We start from the raw sequence: 18831 nt of genomic DNA on the forward strand, positions 1-18831 counted from the left end.
CCATCCAGGGTGAGAAGCAAAGGGGACAGATTTTCAGCCTCCCTGCCAACATTCCCAAGGCATTCCATCTAGTGTCTTAACTCTTTAAAACTTCGAGAACCAGAGTTTCTGCATGGCGAAGCCAAAAGGTCAGTTTTTTTCGTCGTCGGTTTGTTTTTGTTTTAAATCAACGCTGGAAAAACTGCTATTTCTGTGGACAATTTGTAAAAACCCAGGCATTTACTTTGGAAATCTCCCAAGTCTAGGTTAGGAAGACAAGGGCAGTAAGAAAACTTATCTGTTAGATGTGATATCTACATCTGTGATTTTGGAAGAAGGCAGATAAAGGGGGTAAAAGTGGCCTACCTCCCTTTTCCCCATGACGGGTAATTTTCTAGAAATGCTCTTGTGACTTTATTACACACTGGATAAGTCCTGTGGTGACCTTAATCCAAGGAAGGACCTCCAGTTAAACAAGGTATAGCTATTTGAGATGTCAGTCATTTTGAGTTTTATTTTACTTATTACGACTATTTTATTACTTTATTTACTAGGATTATTTTCTTTTAACCATGTTTCAGAAGGGCACCTGCATCCTAATTCAATAGCTTATAGACAGAAACACGAGATTCCAGAGTCAGAGGGAGGGAAGAGGTAGGAGACGATTCCATCACAACACGGCCTGTACAGTTAAGGGAAGGGCATGTTTAAGTCTTAACATCATTTTGGGTGTGTGGTAATTCCTGAGGCATATTTGCCTTCTGCACATTCTTTATATTGGTTGATTGATTATCTTGCCTCTTCAACTCAAATCTTTAACAGCATCAGAAAACTAGTAGAACATAACCCACAGAACTCATAACTCACTACCTTCTAGAATGTCCCGACCTCAGACAAATTAACTTCTCCAACTTACTAGTTCTTTACCTGTAGAGGTGGAAATCATACCAATAATGTTGGGCTGTTGTGAGGATTGAGTCAGGGGATATACTTACAGTGGGGGCTGTGGCATGTACCCGAGTTTAATTTTTTGGAGCGTTTCCCATGATCAGGTAATTCTAGGATATTATCTACCACTGATAGTATTCTCTAAATCATCTTCTTGGAATCCCATTTTTCCTTTCACTGTGGATCCATGCATTCATTCATTTAGTGGACATGTGAAGACTCCTTTCATTTAAACTCTTCTTGGATGATTTTATCATTTTTTTTGTGAGTTATGGCTCCAGGGTAAAACTGTATGATTTCATTTCTGTGTATTATTCCTTTATTTTCAAATACCCCATAGTAAAAGGTGGGATGGCGGTTCACGAAAGAATCTTGTGTTTCTACAAAGACATCAGCAGAGATAGTTTTACTTAAAGAAAGGAAAGAGATGAAAGAAAGTAAGAAAGAAAGAAAGAAAGAAAGAAAGGATAGAGAGAGAAAGAAAGAAAGAAAAAGAAACAAAGAAAGAGAGAAAGGAAGAAAGAAAGAAAAAGGAAGGAAGGAAGAATGGAATGGAAGAAAGAAAGGAAGGGAGGGAGGAAGAAAAAGAAAGAAGGAAGGAAAGAAAGAAAAAGAAGGAAGCTAAATTAAAAAACAAATAGTACATGGAAAGTAATTTTTCCATTAACACTAGCTAACTGCCTTGGTATTTTCAAGAAAAAACAAAGGCAAGCTGTATCATCGTTAGCTGTTGTCTATTCCCCAAGCTCACACTCTCCATCCTCTGGAGATTTTGGCCGTGAACCAGGCTCTTATCCAGAGCATGTAATTATGGAATGGATAGGGACTGTTTTAAAGACACTCTTTTACTTTATGATTAAATAATGTGACTTTAAAAATTAAAAAAAAAAGTTAAATATATATTTAGCTTATAGTCTGGGAATCTTCGAAGTCTAATGTTGCCATAATAAGCTTTTAAAAAACATGCCTGAATATAAACATATTAATTCCTGAGACTAGCAAGACCTACTGAAACTGCCCTGAGGTCTTTCCCACACATGGAGACAGGGACATCCTCTGTCCCTGCGGTGTGGTTTTTCCACACATGGAGGCACAGGTGACAGGGATGGGTCCTGCCTGAGTGCAGATGGAGGATGCTGTGCAGTTTCGCTGGCCCCATCTCCTTAATCATACCCAATTCTGCCTCAGACTTTAGGTCACTAATTCAGACTTTCACAGGGCGGCTTTCCCAATCACATCTGGGGCTGTGCGTACAAATAGCTCTTCTACCGTCGCTGTGATGCCCTGTGCTTTTAAAGGGATTTATGATGCTCAGAGCAGTTAGATACAGATGTGTGTATCTCTGTGTCTGTGTGTGTCTCTGTGTATCTGTGTGTGTATCTGTGTATGTGCATCTGTGTGTATGTGTGTCTCTGTGTGTGTGCACCTTCATGTAACAGAGGAGGAAATCAGAGTGACTTGTCCAGGCCATGTGAATATTGCGATGGTGTTGGGATGTGACACTAGGGCTCACCAGGCCAACAAATGACCTGGATTTGTCTTACTGACTCCCAATTCCTTTTTTTTTTTTTTTTAATTTTATTGGCGTATAGTTGATTTACAATGTTGTGTTAGTTTCAGGTGTACAGCAAAGTAAATCAGTCTCCCAACTCCTTTTATTCAATTTCTTTATTTTTTCCTCAAAAATGGTGGAAAACTAGGGTTTTCTAGGTGGTTTCCCGCTTAGACAGCTGATCACTAACCCTAAGGAGTAAAGAACTGATGACCTGCTGGGGGATGAAGAGGCTAAGTGTTGAGTTAATTGGCAGGATTGGGTCAGTTGCCGTGTGTTTGCCTACTGTCTCTCCTGGAGGGACATCACAGGTAGAACTGGAGTAGTGGTCCTGTGGTTCCACGTTTGGGAAGGGAACCAGTCCCTGGGGAAGGCAAGCCTGGTGAAGGAAGCCAGGGGTGCGTGCCCAGGGCAAAGGCAGGAGAGTCGCAGGGGGCCTTACCGGGCATGTGAGGCCCTGCATGCCCCTGCCCCGCCCCCCCCCCCCCACCTCAGCTGCTCCACCCTCAGGCCAGTTCCCTCCATCTCCATGCCTTTGGATTTTCCATCCCTGCTCCCAGACTCTCCTCACTGTTTTTGAAAAGATGGGGGAATTTTTTAAAAAGCAATAAATGCCCTTGCTTAACTCCAGGGATGCTTTCAGACATAATTACTGCTTTGAGAAGAACTTGGAAAAGCTCAAGTTGGAGGTAACACGTAGTGTCATTATGAACAAAATTTGCAAATACACAAAATCACAGGAAATGGCACACAGCACACACGTGGAAAAGCCTATTTATAGCAACCAAAAATATGTTCAGAAATGCAATCTAATTAACCCATCTTAATTATTCACTGATTATTTACTGATATCTATTTTAGAAAATGTCAGCCATAAGATTGACTGGAGAACTCCCATACTCTATGTCAGGTTAAATTCAGCTACTGGGAGGCATAAATAGCATTTTCTAAAAGATTCTCTTGGATGTGTTATGTTATCCTTTGCTGACAGAACCTGAGGAGAAAGGGCAGTTTCTCCGACATCAAGCTGCAGTTCAGTTGAGACCCAATGCCATTTCAGCCAGAATCAAGGCCTTACTAAAAGCCACATCTGTTCCCTTGGAAGAACTAGAGGACCAACAGGCAACTTATTCCAAAGTGAGCCTGAGAAGGTGCTGGAAAATAAATGAATCCATAACAGGGAGCAGTAAAGCAGGAATGTGTTTAGAAACACCTGTCAGCCACATCTTCAGGTTTTGTAGAAAGCAGATCTCTTTTGGGTTTTGTGTACAGTTAACATTTCTGTGTCACAGACCTTTTCAGCTCTCAGCTACTAACTCATGTTTTAATTCTACATCTGGCCACCTCCCCCTCCCCCCACCCCCCACTGCCATGACTTCCAACACAGCATCAAACTTAGGTTGAAATCTATTGCACGTTTAGTTCTTCCCATCCATTGAATGCTTTTGTTATTAAATCTCCATGTGTAACCAAAAATGCCGATTTGGGCTGAATTGGAAGCTCTATTCTTTAAATGAAGGTGGCCCATCATTCTTTGTTAGTATTCTTTAAAAAAGAACACTTAATTGAGATATATACGATACACTTTACACACTTAGAGTGTACAGTTCAAGGGACTTTAGTGTATTCACTGGGTTGTACAGCCATCACCACGGTCTCATTTTAGAACATTTTCACCACCCTGAAATGAAACCCCATACCCATCAGCTGGTACCACCACCTCCCGTCTTTCTCCCTCCTTCCCCCAGCTACCTGCAACCACTAATACACTATCTGTCTCTACACATTTGCCTATTGTGGACATTTTATACAAACGTGATCTCTGTGCCTGGCTTCTCTTACAGAGCATAATGTTTTCAAGGTTCATCATGTTGTAGCCTGTCAGCACCTTGTGTCTTTCTCTTGTGTAGAGATAACACATTTTGTTTATCTATTCATCCATTGGTGGGCATTTGGGTTGTTTATCCTTTGGGGCTATTATGAATAATGCTGCTGTGGGCATTCAGGTACGAGTTTTTGTCCTGAGGTGTATTTTTCATCTCTCTTGATGAGCTACCCAGGAGTGGCATTGCTGGATCGTATGTTATCTCCATGTTTAGCCTTTTGAGGAATGGTCAAGCTGTCTTTCTGAGCTGCTGCATCATTTTACATTCCCACCAGCAGTGCATGAGGGTTTTTAATTTCTCCACATGCTCGCCAACCTTGTTAAGGTCTGTCCTTTGGATTATCACCATCCTAGTGGGTATGAAGTGGTAGCAATCTTGCTTTCCTGATTGGGTTCTAAGACAAGGCCTTTAGGTAGGGTGGGGCATGACAGCCAACAGGCGGTGGTGCTGCCTTTCGAGGGCTGGCCTGCTGTCTTTCCTGACTTAGCCCCAAGCATGCAGATGGACTTTGGGGAAACAGAGGCAGAAGGTACGGAAGAACCCAGAATTTCCCCTCCCCCTCCTTCTCCTTCTGCTCCTGACACTCTCACGCCCACCATCTGGAACAAAAGTCCAAATGCTTTTGGAAGTTCCCATTTGTCACTTTATAATCCCAGTGCCAGCTCTTTGGGAAAAGGATATTTAGAAATCGCGCTTGTCTGGTGAAGTGAGTGGGCGACATGCAAAACCCAAACAATCTCTTGAAATCTCAAGGCATTTCAGAACTGCTCGCTGACACACTGAATCCCATATTTGGGTCTGGAAAACGTCCCAGCTCTGACAAAGAGTCATCCATGCGTCATCATTCCTCAACCTGGGAACCCAAGAGACCCGCTTATATAATGCTGGGGAGTGCACTCTGATCCTTTGGGGGGCAAATGATGCTTTAAAAAATGCTTGGCTGTGTACATAAAAATATTTTGGGTCCCTGGGAAAGTAGCAGAGAGGCAGAAGCTGCCCTCTGGTTTAAGAGCTCCAGAGCTGGACGCCAAGAGCTATGTTTAGAAATATTTCCCTCAAGCGCTACAAACCATTATGCAACGGATCCTAGAGCCATAAAAGTGATGTCATCCCAGCAATTACCCTGGTTACGAAAGTCAGTTCTCATATACGTGCCAGGCCCCAGTAGAAATAAAATCAGGGCTGTATGAATCAAATCAGTCCAGACCCTGGAGAGAAATTAAATGTCCCCCTCCTCTCTTAATCTCCCGTTCCTTGGTTTCCATGGGACTCAGTGGCTAAGGATGATTTTTGAGCATATATTTTGCAGGTCTGTGTTTATGTGATCACGGCCTCATGTGAAAAAAAATAGATGCCTTGTTTTCTTTAGGGGTTGTAAAGGCTTGAAAGGGCAATGGTCTGGGGCCTCTCGGGAGTGAAGTTGTAAAGCTGGGAGGAGGGTCTGCTGGCTGCTTGAGCACCATCCCCTCTTCCTTCTCACAGAGGGAGATTAAGATCAGTTACTGCTCAGAGGAGAGCTGTCCAGAGAGAACTTTCCCTGAAAATGGGAGCTGAGAAGATGTTAGAGAATATGTGTCTAAAGGCTGTGAAAAGGTTTAAGGATAACTCAGTGAGGAAGAAGTTAATGTTTCTTCTCCAGACATAAAGGAAGGCAAGGAGGACTGGTAAGAGGTAAATCAGGATAAAAACACTTAGTTTTTTACCTATAGCTTAAATTCCTTTTAACCCTTGCCCCAACTGTGGGCTTGACGTTCTTATGTCTTATATTATGTTGTCCTTAATATATTATAAGGTTTTAAAAATTTTGTTACTCATTTCTCTAAAATTCCTTCTAATTTAGCAAAACTACTTATTTTTTTAAATTCTCAGTGTCTTGAGCTTAATAGAAATGTAATGACAAAGAATAAATGAAAATGTGTATTTTCTATAAAAGCATAGGCTTGTGGCTTTTCCTTCTGCTCCTGGGTGACGCGCCCTCATAAAATCTACCCTGGAGTAGCTTAAGCTCCGTAACAGGAGTTTCTGTTGTTCTTCTTGCTTTGGCTTCTCAAAGACCCGGCATATAGGGTTAGTCCTACTTACTCGGTGGTGAGGACATGACACACTACGACACTGACAATACTGGAGGCTTGATGAATGGGGATGGAATGGCCTTGCTAATGGAGGTGGGGTCAATGCCACTTTTGTAGGTCAGATGCAATTTTGGTGAGATAATGACTTTGGGAAACCATTCCCTAGGCTACATTTTCCCCTTGCTTTCTTGGAATGCTTTTCCCAAGGGGAAAAGAAAGCAGAGAAATAAAGGATGTCTGTTATCTGAAGAACCCAGCTGGGAGACTATCTCCTGACCACCCCATTGGCCCATCACAGAGCTCTGTATCCTTACTCTGAATCCAGAAGTCCCAAAGCTATGCCTGGTTCCAGAGACTGTATTGAACCAAGAAGCAAATCTTTTCATATATACAAAATTAGGCCTGTTCTAGGATAAGCTTATTAATATAGTGAGTTGCCTAAAGTACTGCTAAAGAAGTTTATACTGTACTTTCTCATTAAGATCTCTTATGGATAAAAATATTTATTTGGAGTGCTGCTTTTCAGAATCACTTAAATTAGCCTGATTATGGGAGGCATGGTTTGTTTTGTATCTGTGGCTGACCAAGGATAATAGAGATGGCTTAGGATTTAGTGACAGAGTTTGGAAAACCAGGAACTATATTGGCGTTGGAGATCTAGGCAAATTATGGTTAGGAAATCATGTCAGTGGTTACAGATATCCAAAGTCATCCAGAGTTTAAAGGTCAAGGTGAATCAATGAGTTCAAAGCAAGCAATCGAACTGCCTGTGAACAGTGAATTTAGACTTCAGGTCGACCAGAAGACAGGAAACTAGGTGGGCTGAGAGCAAACAGACTGAAAGATATAAGAAAAGACAAGCCAGGGGTTCACATCGGGATGTAAGGCTGGAGGGAAAGCACGACTGGCCAGACCCTCCTCCATCTGCCTGTGCCAGGGGATTTCACATCCTTCCCTTTACAGCAGTGGTCAAGCTCCTAGTGGGATGACCTGCAGATAGAAGCAGGTGAGTTGGGACCCACCAAAATACAAATGGATAGATGAGGGGGAAGTAAGGCTGCAACAGGTATCCATATCAGCCATCTAAAATTCCCTTTATTTAGATTTCTCCTATGTCATCCCAATTTCTGAAGGGGGCCAAGTGGCCTGTGTAAGTGAAACATGTACTTAACTCAAGACTCACTGTGTCTCCTAATTTGCAACAGGTCCTTTGCCTCAATTGGCAACCCTAAAATTGCAAAGGCCAGGGAAACAGGCAATGGAAAGAAATGTAATGCCCTTTAATGATGCAAGAGAAAAAATATAATTATACCCACACAGGCCATGAAAGCATCTGAAAATCTATAAGGAAAACTAGCTGAGAAATTATTGTTTGATTTGTTATGGAAAATACAATGAATTTCCCCCTTTTTTCAAAAGAAGTCTCTATGTGGTATAATTTGAGGTAAATTTCCACGAGAGAGGGAGGAAATAGGATCCAGGGATTGGTTATTTTTCCCTCGATGCAGAAACAAAGGTGATGATTTAAGCTTTGGCTGTGAGGAGATGCTTAGGAGCTAAGTGCCTTCTGTTCGTGTCTCAATAAACCCAGGACGACAGCCTCATTGTACCACAGCTGGGAGCAGGCTTCTCGTTAATTAAGCACCAGTAATGGGCAGGTCTGAGATCTCCTTCGTGAGTTTGGCCACAATCAAGTGGCCTGAGGCACTCTCTCGAGGGAACACTCTACCTCCTTCACCAAAACTCAGGCTGGATTTCAAAATGGGAAAAACAGAGCAGCCTATGTGGCAGGGATTTCATGAAGTTGAACGTGTGTTCAGAGCCCAAACCAGGATGACGACCCCCTCCTCATTCCCTGTGTGAGGCATGGAAGCATTTACCTGCTGGGCTTCACACCCTCCAACCCTCTGGGTTACAGATGTTGATCTTTTAAAAAAAATGTTGTAAATATACATAAACATAAAATTTACGATTTTAACCATTTTCAAGCGTTCAGTGGTATTAAGTACATTCACACTATTGCACAATCCTCACCATCACCCACCACTAGAATGCAAAACTGAAATTCTGTGCCTATCATACAATTCTTCCTGGCCCCTGGCAACCACCATTCTACTTTCTGTCTCTCTGAATTTGCCTATTCTAGGTACCTCATGCAAGTGGAATCACACAGTGTTTGTTCTTTCCTGACTGGGCTTATTTCATTTAGCATAATGTGTTCAAAGTTCATCCATGTTGTAGCCTGTGTTAGAATTCGCTTTCTTTTTAAGGCTGAGTAATACTCCACTGTATGTGTATACCACATTTTGTTTAACCCTTCATCTGTTGATGGACACTTGGGTTGCTTCTACCTTGTGGCTTTTGTGAATAATGGTGCTACAACATGGAAGCAACCTAAATGTCCACTGACAGACAAATGGATAAAGAAGATGTGGTGCATATATACGTACACACACACACAATGGAATACTACTCAGCCATCATAAAAAAGAATGAAATAATGTCATTTGCAGCAACATGGATGGATCTAGAGATTCTTAATAAGTGAAGTAAGTCAGACAAAGACAAATACCATATGATATCACTTATATGTGGAATATAAAAATAATGATACAAATGAACTTATTTATAGAACAGAAATAGACACAGACATTGAAAACAAATGTATAGTTACCAAAGGGGATAGTAGGGGGCCGGGCGAGAGAGAAATTAGGACTTTGGGATTAACATATACACACTGCTAGATATAAAATAGGCAAATAACAAGGACCTACTATATAGCACAGGGGATTATACTCAATATCTTATAATAACCTGTAATGGAAAAGAATCTGAAAAAGAACACACAGGCACACATATATACACATATATATACACATATACATATACACACATATATATAGCTGAATCACTTTACTGTACACTTGAAACTAATACAAGATTGTAAACTATACCTCAACAAAAAAATAAATAAAAAATAATGCTGCTGCGAACATGAGTGTACAAATATCTGAGTCTCTGCTTTCATTTCTTTTGGGCTTATAGCCAGAAATGGAATTGCTGGATCATCTGGTGATTCTATGTTTAATTTTTAAACAAACTGACATACCCTTAGATAGTGATCTTTTTCACCTACTGCTTCTGCTCTGTCCTGTTCCTGGGCTGTTCCTGAGGCAGCCTGGGACCTGTTTATGTAAATGGGCTCTGCTCAGGTGGCCCTCAGGTGAACCGGTGCTACTTTGCATGTACCTGCCTCATCTGCCCTGACCTTTACTACGTCTGCTTGACTTGCGTTCTTGTTCCCAGGTTGGAACCAGAGTCCAGCTCTGAAGCCCAGAGCAGGTGGCACCTGGCGTGGCCCGCACAGTTCCCTCCTCCTGGACACTCAGCATGGACCACGGTGCTCACCTGACCCATGGGGCCTTAGCCGTGAGGTGGGCCGGTTCCTCCTGTAGAAGGTCAAGGGCAAGAAAAGGAAGGTGGGAATGGGTGGTGCCCTCTGAGCAGACTGCACTGGCCTAGGGTGTTTTGGGGGTTAGTGGCTTCAGGCTGATTGAGGCTGTGACCCTATTTAAATTACCCTGAACATTGCTTGGCTTCTGGTGGTGGGTTTGAGTTCGACTCAGCATCAGGATGTGGAAAGATGCAGGAAACAGACTGGGATCCTTTCTGACCTGAAGCAGGGCCTCCAGCTAGAGCAGGGTTTGCAAGACTGCAGCCACAACAGGCTCCAGCCTCCGAGGGAAAGCAGACACAGATTAGAGTCAAGGGCACGAGCCCACTGGTTTGGGCTGGGTTTAGGGGGAAAACAGCTACCCCTTGGAAACGTGAGGGTCCCTGGCACCACCTACGCCATTGGAGACCAGGCTGCAGAGCCGGTAGACCCTTCCTGCTCGTACTGATCGGCTTCCTGGAACTCGGCCACACTTGACCTGTGCCGACTTAGGAATGAGGTGTTGGCAGCTTTCACATCCGTACCTGGGAAGCGCTAGCAAGGTGGGGTCTGACAACCACCAAGTGGCTCCAAAGGAAACTCCTCCACCCCTGCTGTGGCCACTGATCACAGTGACACCGCCAGTGGCTCTGGACATCTCCCTTGCCTAGAATGTCAAGCTTGCAGGGCCTGCCTGGATCCTGCTCTACGGATTGCGGCCCCCTCTCCCCAGGCATCGGCACTTCAGCCAAGTTAGCGACCCTCCCTCACCTGGTCCCTCCTTTCCCATGGACCGCTGGTTGCCAACCCTGGCTGGCCCATTAGAATCAGACAGGAAGCTTTTATGAAATGCTTCTACCTGGGCCCCATCCCTAGGGATTCTGATATTATGGGTCTGGGGGAGGGAGCTGGTATTGCTACTCTTAAAAAACAGACCAGTCATCCTAACACACAGCCATGGAAAAGAACTGCGGCCGTAGACCAACACTGAGGTCTCTGTGTCTTGAAGATGAGGTCCTTTAACTCCTGATGTTATCTAAGAGCCCATGGCAGTGTTCTCACTCTTTAGCTTGTGTTTTAGAGTCACCCGGAAGATAGATGTGTTCAAACACAGACCTCCAGGCCTCACCCCACAGTGATCAGGTATAGGCCTGGGCATTTGAGTTTCTAATGTGTTCCCAGGTGAGACTGAAACTCTAGCCCTGGGATTACACTTTCCGAGAGCCACCGATCTAGGCCCATGACACTCCTTGATTCCTGGACTTAGGGCGATGGAGAAAAATGGAAGTGAGTCAGTCACAGTTTTTACTGTTTACAATTTCATTCTTGGACACCCTTTTGAAAAAGGTGCCATTTACATCTGAGTATCATGGTAGGGCCTAGTGAATGATCCTTTCCCCAAACACGGAATGGAAAGTCAACACTTAAGGACCTTCTACCCAACTATTCCTTGTGCATCCCACCCCCTGACCTCCTGAAAAATAATTCAGTAGTTAAAAAGAAATATTTTGTTAAAAGAAATCCAATTTTTCTTCCCACCATGAGGACCTGCTCGTTGACTTGAAAAACCTCTTAGGAATGTGCATTTATTTCTAAATTAAAACGGTTTCTTAATGATGTGATATTTCAGGACTTGAGTTCCCCAAAGGCAGGCATGAAGCGGCCAAACCGAGAGCCTGAATCACTCACTCCTTTGTCCCTGTGGCCGGGAAGGCAGAACATTTCAGAGGTTACAATCTGCTGTCAACAAAGAGCATTTAGACTCTTGTTGTAGAAATGAGTGACTCATCTTTGGGTCATTTTCATTCTCTATCTCCTCTCTCCTCTCTCCCCTCTCCCTTGACAACGAGGAAACTGCAGGCGAAACACTCTTCTTTATCTCAATGCACAAAGGACACAAATGTTGCTGATCTCGAAACCTGACTTCCTGTTATTAAGGAGGACATCCTACAATTTCACCGGTTTCACGGAGTGAGATTTCCAAGCAAAGCAGAAGGTCTAACGATTTCAGAATTTGCTCCCCACCTACAATTAACTAGGACACAGCTGTAAAGGAAGAGGGAAAAAAGGAAGAGGGAAAAAATTTACATCACACAGAGGCAGGAGCCCTTGATATCATCTGTGGCTGAAAAATAAACACTTCATTTTATTTGTTAAAAGGAAGAGCAAGACATCTGACAGAAACAAGTACATTTGAGATGTGATAGGAGTGAAAAAAAAATCTGATCTGACAATAGGCCAGGGCTGGTGTCTCAGGCCTAATTATTTTATTTAATATTTGTACAAAACCGAGAGGGAAATGGAAATGATCTCCTTCATATATATGAACCATGATCTGCCTTTAATCTGTGCAGAGGACTTCTTAGGATTAAGAAGAACCCGTAAAGATTCCCATGTGATCATGCAAGGGTTAAAGACTTTTTAAGACCCAGAACTGTTTCAGGTCTGTTGGACTTCCAAATTTGGCAAATATAAAATTCTCATAGCAGATTCCTTTGACCTTGATCGGACATCAAGGCAGGATAGACTATTTCAGATTGAACTAGATATTTAAGAACCCACATATCCAAGGAAAGGAGCAGCTCAATGTGCTGTGTCCCTTTCTTTCTCTCTTATGACCCCCTGGCACTTTGGGGATTTCATTGCTGGCTGAGTGGCCAAGATCAGTGTGAATGTCAGTAACCTGTCTACCAAAAATAACCCCTTTCTTTCTAGAATCTCAACGTGAGCAAATCTATTCCAAGAAGCCTGGCTAAAATATGGTTCCTCATTCAGGTATTACACACACACACACACACACACACACACACACACACCCCAATTTGTGGATGTGCTGTAGAGTAGAATTTATGAGAGACCCAGCTGAGATGTCTACACAAAACCAAGGGCTTCCCTGATGACATAGTTGTGTCTCTTACATGTTATGTTTCAAAGCAATGTTTTACTTAGAAAACAACTCTATTCAAGATGGTTCTTTTGTTGGGATTGTTTTCCAGTGTAATTCCATCATCAATAAATGGTATAATAGAAAAAATGGGTCAGTGACATTCACACTGATCTTACTCAAACGTTTGTATAAAATAGTCATGGTAAAGATGATAGATTGATAGATGGATAGACAGACATAGAGATAGATAGAGATTGACAGAGGACAGATAGATGATATGTGAAACAAAGATGGGGAAAAAAATCTATGTCCACATGCATCAGTTAGGACATGAGCTACTGAAAGTGTCCTCTGTGGACACGTTAGTGCATCAGTGCGATTTTGGGAGCTTATTAGAAATGCAGGTTCCCAGGCCCTGCCCCAGACCTGCTGAATCAGAATCTGAATTTGACAAGATCCTCAGATGATCCCTTCATCCACTGATGTTAGAGAAGCACTGTTTTAGAGCAGAACAGCCTAGAACAGTGATCTTCTATAACTGGAGATCTTTGCCCAAATGAAACTGTAGGTGGAAACATAAATATCTTAGAAGCGGAATTCCTCTGGTTGAGTCAGGGGTGAGTTATCTAAGGCTTCTTGGCCCTCTAGTGGTACCTCCCACCCCCATCAGCAGTTACATCTACTTCTCTGGGGGAAGCAAAGATGCCCAGTGCTTGTAACCTAACACCTACTGTCCCAGAGGGCACAGGCCACCACTTCCTGAACAACATCTAAGCCCCGGCATATTATGGGTACTCAAGCAATATTAGATCATTGCTAACAAGTGATTTTGAAGCAAGATTATGTGCAGAAGCTCAAAAGGACACAGGAGAAATCAAAGAGGGCAAGCAAATAGCATATTTAATACGAGAGAAAGACAAGACAAAGAGAGAAATGAAAGTGGTCCTATAGTCAGAGCTGCCAGACAAAATCTGGGACACTCCGTTAAATTTGAATTTCAGAAAAACAACGTGAGGCAGACTTCCACTAAAGCACTATTTGTCTGCTGTTTATCTGAAATTCAAATTTAACTGGGCATCTGTATCTTCATTTGCCAAATCTAGCAACCCTCATTCCTCCCCGGAGGACACTTCTCAGATGCTCAGGCCCCAAGAGTCTCCTTCCAGTTTAGACCCCAATCAGATTCCCTCAGGAGAGGCCCTGCCTGGGTTCAAACCCTGCATCTGCCAGTGCTGGTGGCTGTGGGACCCTGGGCGAATGACTTCATCTCTCTGCTCTGTCTTCCGATTCTGTAAAGTGTGGATGCACAGAAAGCCTGCCTCACAGGACTGTCTGGGGGTTAAAGGAGAAAATATCTGTAAAGTAAAGCGCAATGTAGGAGCTCACTGAATAAATGTACTTTACATTGTTGTCTAACAGGTCAAAGTCTCATGCGTCTCAGCAACTGCCTTTCTGTCTGAATTTGCTCTTGGTCGTTTTCTTGGAGATCTGAGATCAATCTGCAGAGGGAGGAGGGGGGAGAAGAGGACATGGTGCCTGAAAGACCACAGAAGTGGATGCTTTCCTCTCCTTTCTGAGGGGCCTGGCCTGGCGTGACCATCCGGTCCTTGCATTTCCGTCCCCTCTCTCCCTGGGGGCCATGTCAGGGGATGTACTAGGGAAGGAGGGAGGAAAATGTGTCACTTGATATTTGCTCCTTGACCCCGGCTGACCCAGTTAATTCACTGCAGGATGGAAGGAAGTGCACTCAGGAGACCTTCCTTTGCCAGAGCTTCTTGGCCGGATGTCTCAGCCATCAGGGAGCAAGATCTTGCTTCCTTGACGCTTAGCTGAGCAATGGGCTTTCCAATACCCTGGCAAGGTGGACAAGCCCAGGACAGTGACACCTTATATCTCAGGGTCAGAAATTCTCAGAAACCTGCTCTGTACAGGAGCCAGCATTTGGCATGTGTTATTTCTTCCTATTGGAGTAAACCTGACCATTGAAGCCTCATCGCTTCCCAGCTTTTGTTTTCATCTTTGTTCCCATGAATGCCAAGATCAGAGACTAGATTCTGGTAATGAACTGTTCTTCAACATTAAGCAAATAAAACAAGAAAGCCAAGGTAACAGGGGGTGGGGCTCAAAGTCCCCCCCCCCCCACACCCCAAAGAGGAGATACTGGAGTCAGGTTTCGCGGTGGATTCTGAACCAGCATCCCTCATGGAAATCAAACAATTCTGCCGAAACTGTGATCTGAATGCTACGATTTCCCTGAAACTGTGTTCTGGGCTTTCCTCCTCTGCTTGGCACTGACCCAGTGCCTGCAGCAGCAAAGGTTTCCCAGGAAGCTATTGTTATTTGTACATCTGATCGTTTACAGCAGAGCACGCTGACAGCAAAATTTAGAAAGGAAAAGAAAAAAGAAGCAGAGGGTGAAAAGGACAAAACGGAGGCTTCCAGAAACCGGGTGGGAACTTAAAAGCAGAAACACCTCTCTTTCGGCCCTCAGCACAGCGCGTAAGCACTGTACCGAAAAGCCACCCTCAGGCAGAGCTGCAGCCTGTATGGAAGGTGGGCGTCATACACAGAGATTCAGAATGAGGATGTGCCCCTCTGCCCCTCCCCTGGGGATACCATCTTGAGCATATTCTCTGACCTTCCGCAGGGCATCCCTCCAAACTGCCACCAAGGAGCTGCACTCCGTCGCTGAGACCACATAGCACACAAAGGGGGTGAAAAGGAGGGGCTTTGTTTTTCAGGGCTGAACATTCCAAATGAGTTCATTTCCTTCTGGGAAAAAGCTCTGCCTTGTTCAGGGCACGAAGTTCCCAGGGCTCGGCTTACCTGGCAGCATCTTGGATACACCTGTTGGGATCATTAGCTCTGCCAAGAGAAGGGAAGCAGTAGGCTTTGTTCTGTTTTCTGCTCCCAGTTGACTCTGTTCCCACTGTGTTGGTTTCCCTTACAGAAGCTAACCCAAACAGAAGAGAAAGTTATAGGACTCCATGCTGCGTGGCAGGGAGCAAAATATATGCACATAAATATACAGCAGACCCTTCAAACCATACAGGTCTCAACTGTGTGGGCCCCCTTACGTGTGGATATTTTTCAGTAGTCATACTACAGTACTACACAATCTGTGGGTGGTGGCGTCCACAGATGTGGAATCTTAGATACGGCGGCATTGTGAACAGAAAGGAACCACAGATTCGGATGACTGACTGTAACTCACACGTGGCTTTTCCACTGTGCCCAGAGTTGGCACCTCCAACCCCTGCATCATTCAGGAGTCAACTGTATACCTGGAATATAAGGCAAACCAGGAAATTAAGGACAACGTAAAATAGAGACAAAGGAAAGAACAAAAATGAGTTAAAAGGATGAGATCATGTGAAAAGGCAGCTAGAACAAGTAAGTTGGACCCCACTTTTAGCTCTGAGCTTCCTGGTGGCAAAGGTTAAAAAGGTAATCAAGCAGAATCACATGCTTATTAGCTCCAAAAGGAATGAACAGGATGGACTTCATAGAAGGAATCCTGAATAACATAAGAAACATTATTTCTGTCATTTTGAAAGAGCCTCAGAAGCATTTTTACAGATGTTTCTTCTGTTGGATTTCTAAGCATGGTGGTACCTTACTCTCTCTGCCTGTCCACAGCCCGGGCTATACTCAGACATGCCCTTGGCTCTGTAAGTGGTTCAAGTGATGCCTCCACTCTTCCTCCTACCTTTGCTCTGAACCTACTTCTTCTCCTCGAATCTCTCTGGTCTCCATCGACCATGTCATTCCAAATTTCTGCAACTCCAACCAACTGTTTCACACTCAGGACCCATTAACCTGTCCGTGAGGTTTGTTTTAGGGATTCCTGCCACCAGCAAACTCTCATTCCTTGCCTTGGTTTTATATATTGTAAATCCTTCCCAACCCACTCCATGTCCTGCCCAAGTCCTAGATCTCTTGGCCCAAGTTCAGGCCCAGAATGGGGTGTTGCATGTCTTTAAAAAAAAAAGGACATCAGCCTTTAATGAAGATGAGTTAAACCTTAACTCAATAAAAGAATCTCAGCAGGCCGCTGAGAATATGTGGTTCAGGTATATTGATATTTGATTACTTAACTTCATAAAGATAAAGGGACTGAAGTAATGAATAGCTACCACGTCCCTTGATCTGCTTCTCTTGGGTGTCAGGTGTCCCTAGGAAGCCTTTGGCTAAGTGCTGGAAGACAGGCAATTCACAGTGGCCTCATCCAGCAAGAGGCAGCAATGAAGATATTCTGAGATTAAAATTAAAGAGATACATGTCTGCTGTGGGTCCAAGTGAGAGCTGCCACTTGGAAGGGACAGTTGAGAAGTGTGCCTTCTATTGTCCCCTCATCGGAGCATCGTTCCACCTTGACATCCTGGTAAGATTGAGAGTTCCTACGGTTAAAGCCAAGGCTTTCATCAGAAAAGAAACTGTGAATCCATTCAAGTTCTTGCTCAAGGACTTGGCTGAGACCCCAGAATTCTCCTCCATGGAGCATGAAAGAGATGATTGAAAATGAAAAAAAAATTGTAGTTCCGCTCTTACTGGCCAACCACCTGGATCATAAAAGAGGCTCATTTTGGCTCTTGTGCAATGTCTGGTTTGGGGTAAGACCACACACTGCTGGTCTGTAAATATGAGTTAGCAGCAAAGTAAACCTCAATGTGATGGAGCGATTGCCTCATTGGATGAAATTGATCGATACGGTTCACTTTGATACTGGAGAACATTTGCCAAAAGCAAAAGAATGGGCTGACACTAATTATGACCCACAGGTCATAATTAGATCGTAGGTTCAGTAGCTTCTTAAGATCTATTCCTCTTACTAGGTAATAAAACCATGCTCTCAATAAACAGGATGCTGTCTTCCTATTTCCTATAGCTGGAAGACACGCATTCAATTTATTTCAATGTATTTTAAACTTTGCATTTGATCTATCTGAAGAGCTGCTTTTTTCTTTTTTAAATTCTGATTTAGCAGTAGGATTATGACGCCAGCTAGAGGGCCTGAGAATCTATTCCAAGATTCATTTTTTTGTATCACGATGTCTCTTTTTATGATATTCAAGACAGGGAAGGCAGAATACATAGATATGTGGGGTGGGATGGTGCTCATTTTATTGTAGAAGTTGAAAACTGGCATCTCGTGGGCCAAATGTAGCCTGTAAACAGGCTTTCTTTGGCACGCAGTGTTTTTCTTTAAGCTTGGATTTGTTGCCAGCATATAAAAATTGAGATATTTCATCTCTTTCTCACACACACACACATATATATTCTTACTTATGAGAAGATTGCACAAAGATTTTCCTTTGAAAAATCAGAAGATCCAGGAACACCAGCCCCAGTTTCTCTGTGGCAAAGCTGAGTACCAGCTGGTCGTTTGCTAAGATACGAGATCTCCAGTTTGCAAGGTACCACTTTCCTTCTTGACCTCCATGTATTTGACCTGCCTTACTCCTGTAAGCATCTGAGTTATAATGCCTGTGTGGGGCCCTATTTTATAGGGTGACCAGCATGAAGAGAGGCAGCCCAGGATTAAGATGAGGGATGGAGTCCTAAGGGTACCATCACAGATAGATATAAACTCTTGAAAACAGCCAGTTTCTGATGGGTGAGTCTCCAAAGGAGCAAGAAAAGTCTCGCCCTGCACAGGCCCTATTCTAAGACACACGATACATGTTTCTCTCATGCCACCTTAAGGCCATGTGACTGAAGGAAAAAGGAAGTCACAGAGTCCCGAAGATACTTTTGTTTGCTGCTGGGCTCTTTGGAGGGGACCTCAGAACACACGTCCAGGGACTGTGCTCGAAATAAGGACTATTAAGATGCTTAGGAACGGACTCTGAGGCCAAGCCAAACGCTGCAGGATGTTGGTGTTCGCCTCCACCCCACCCCCGCCCGCAGCTGATGGAATGGGATGCTGTGTGGCCTGGGGATCCTGGCTCCTGCTCCTTCGGTGTGGCCCTTAGGAGGTGCGCAGAGCTGCTAGCGGAGGCCCTGGTGTGAGCATATCATTCTCTGCTTCTGATTCCAAATCAATGGGTGCCCCTTGTGTGTTTCCAGAGGAT

At 43.8% G+C, this 18831-nt stretch overlaps 1 protein-coding gene across 2 annotated transcripts in view; it reads right to left on the bottom strand.

Annotated features, from left to right (window-relative positions):
• FRMD4A (FERM domain containing 4A) overlaps window positions 1–18831 on the bottom strand; it is a 450104-nt gene that overhangs the window by 295177 nt on the left and 136096 nt on the right. The gene's annotated exons all lie outside the window — the stretch shown is intronic.

Source organism: Hippopotamus amphibius, chromosome 4 (genome assembly GCF_030028045.1).
Source record: "Hippopotamus amphibius kiboko isolate mHipAmp2 chromosome 4, mHipAmp2.hap2, whole genome shotgun sequence".
Lineage (NCBI taxonomy): Eukaryota > Metazoa > Chordata > Mammalia > Artiodactyla > Hippopotamidae > Hippopotamus > Hippopotamus amphibius.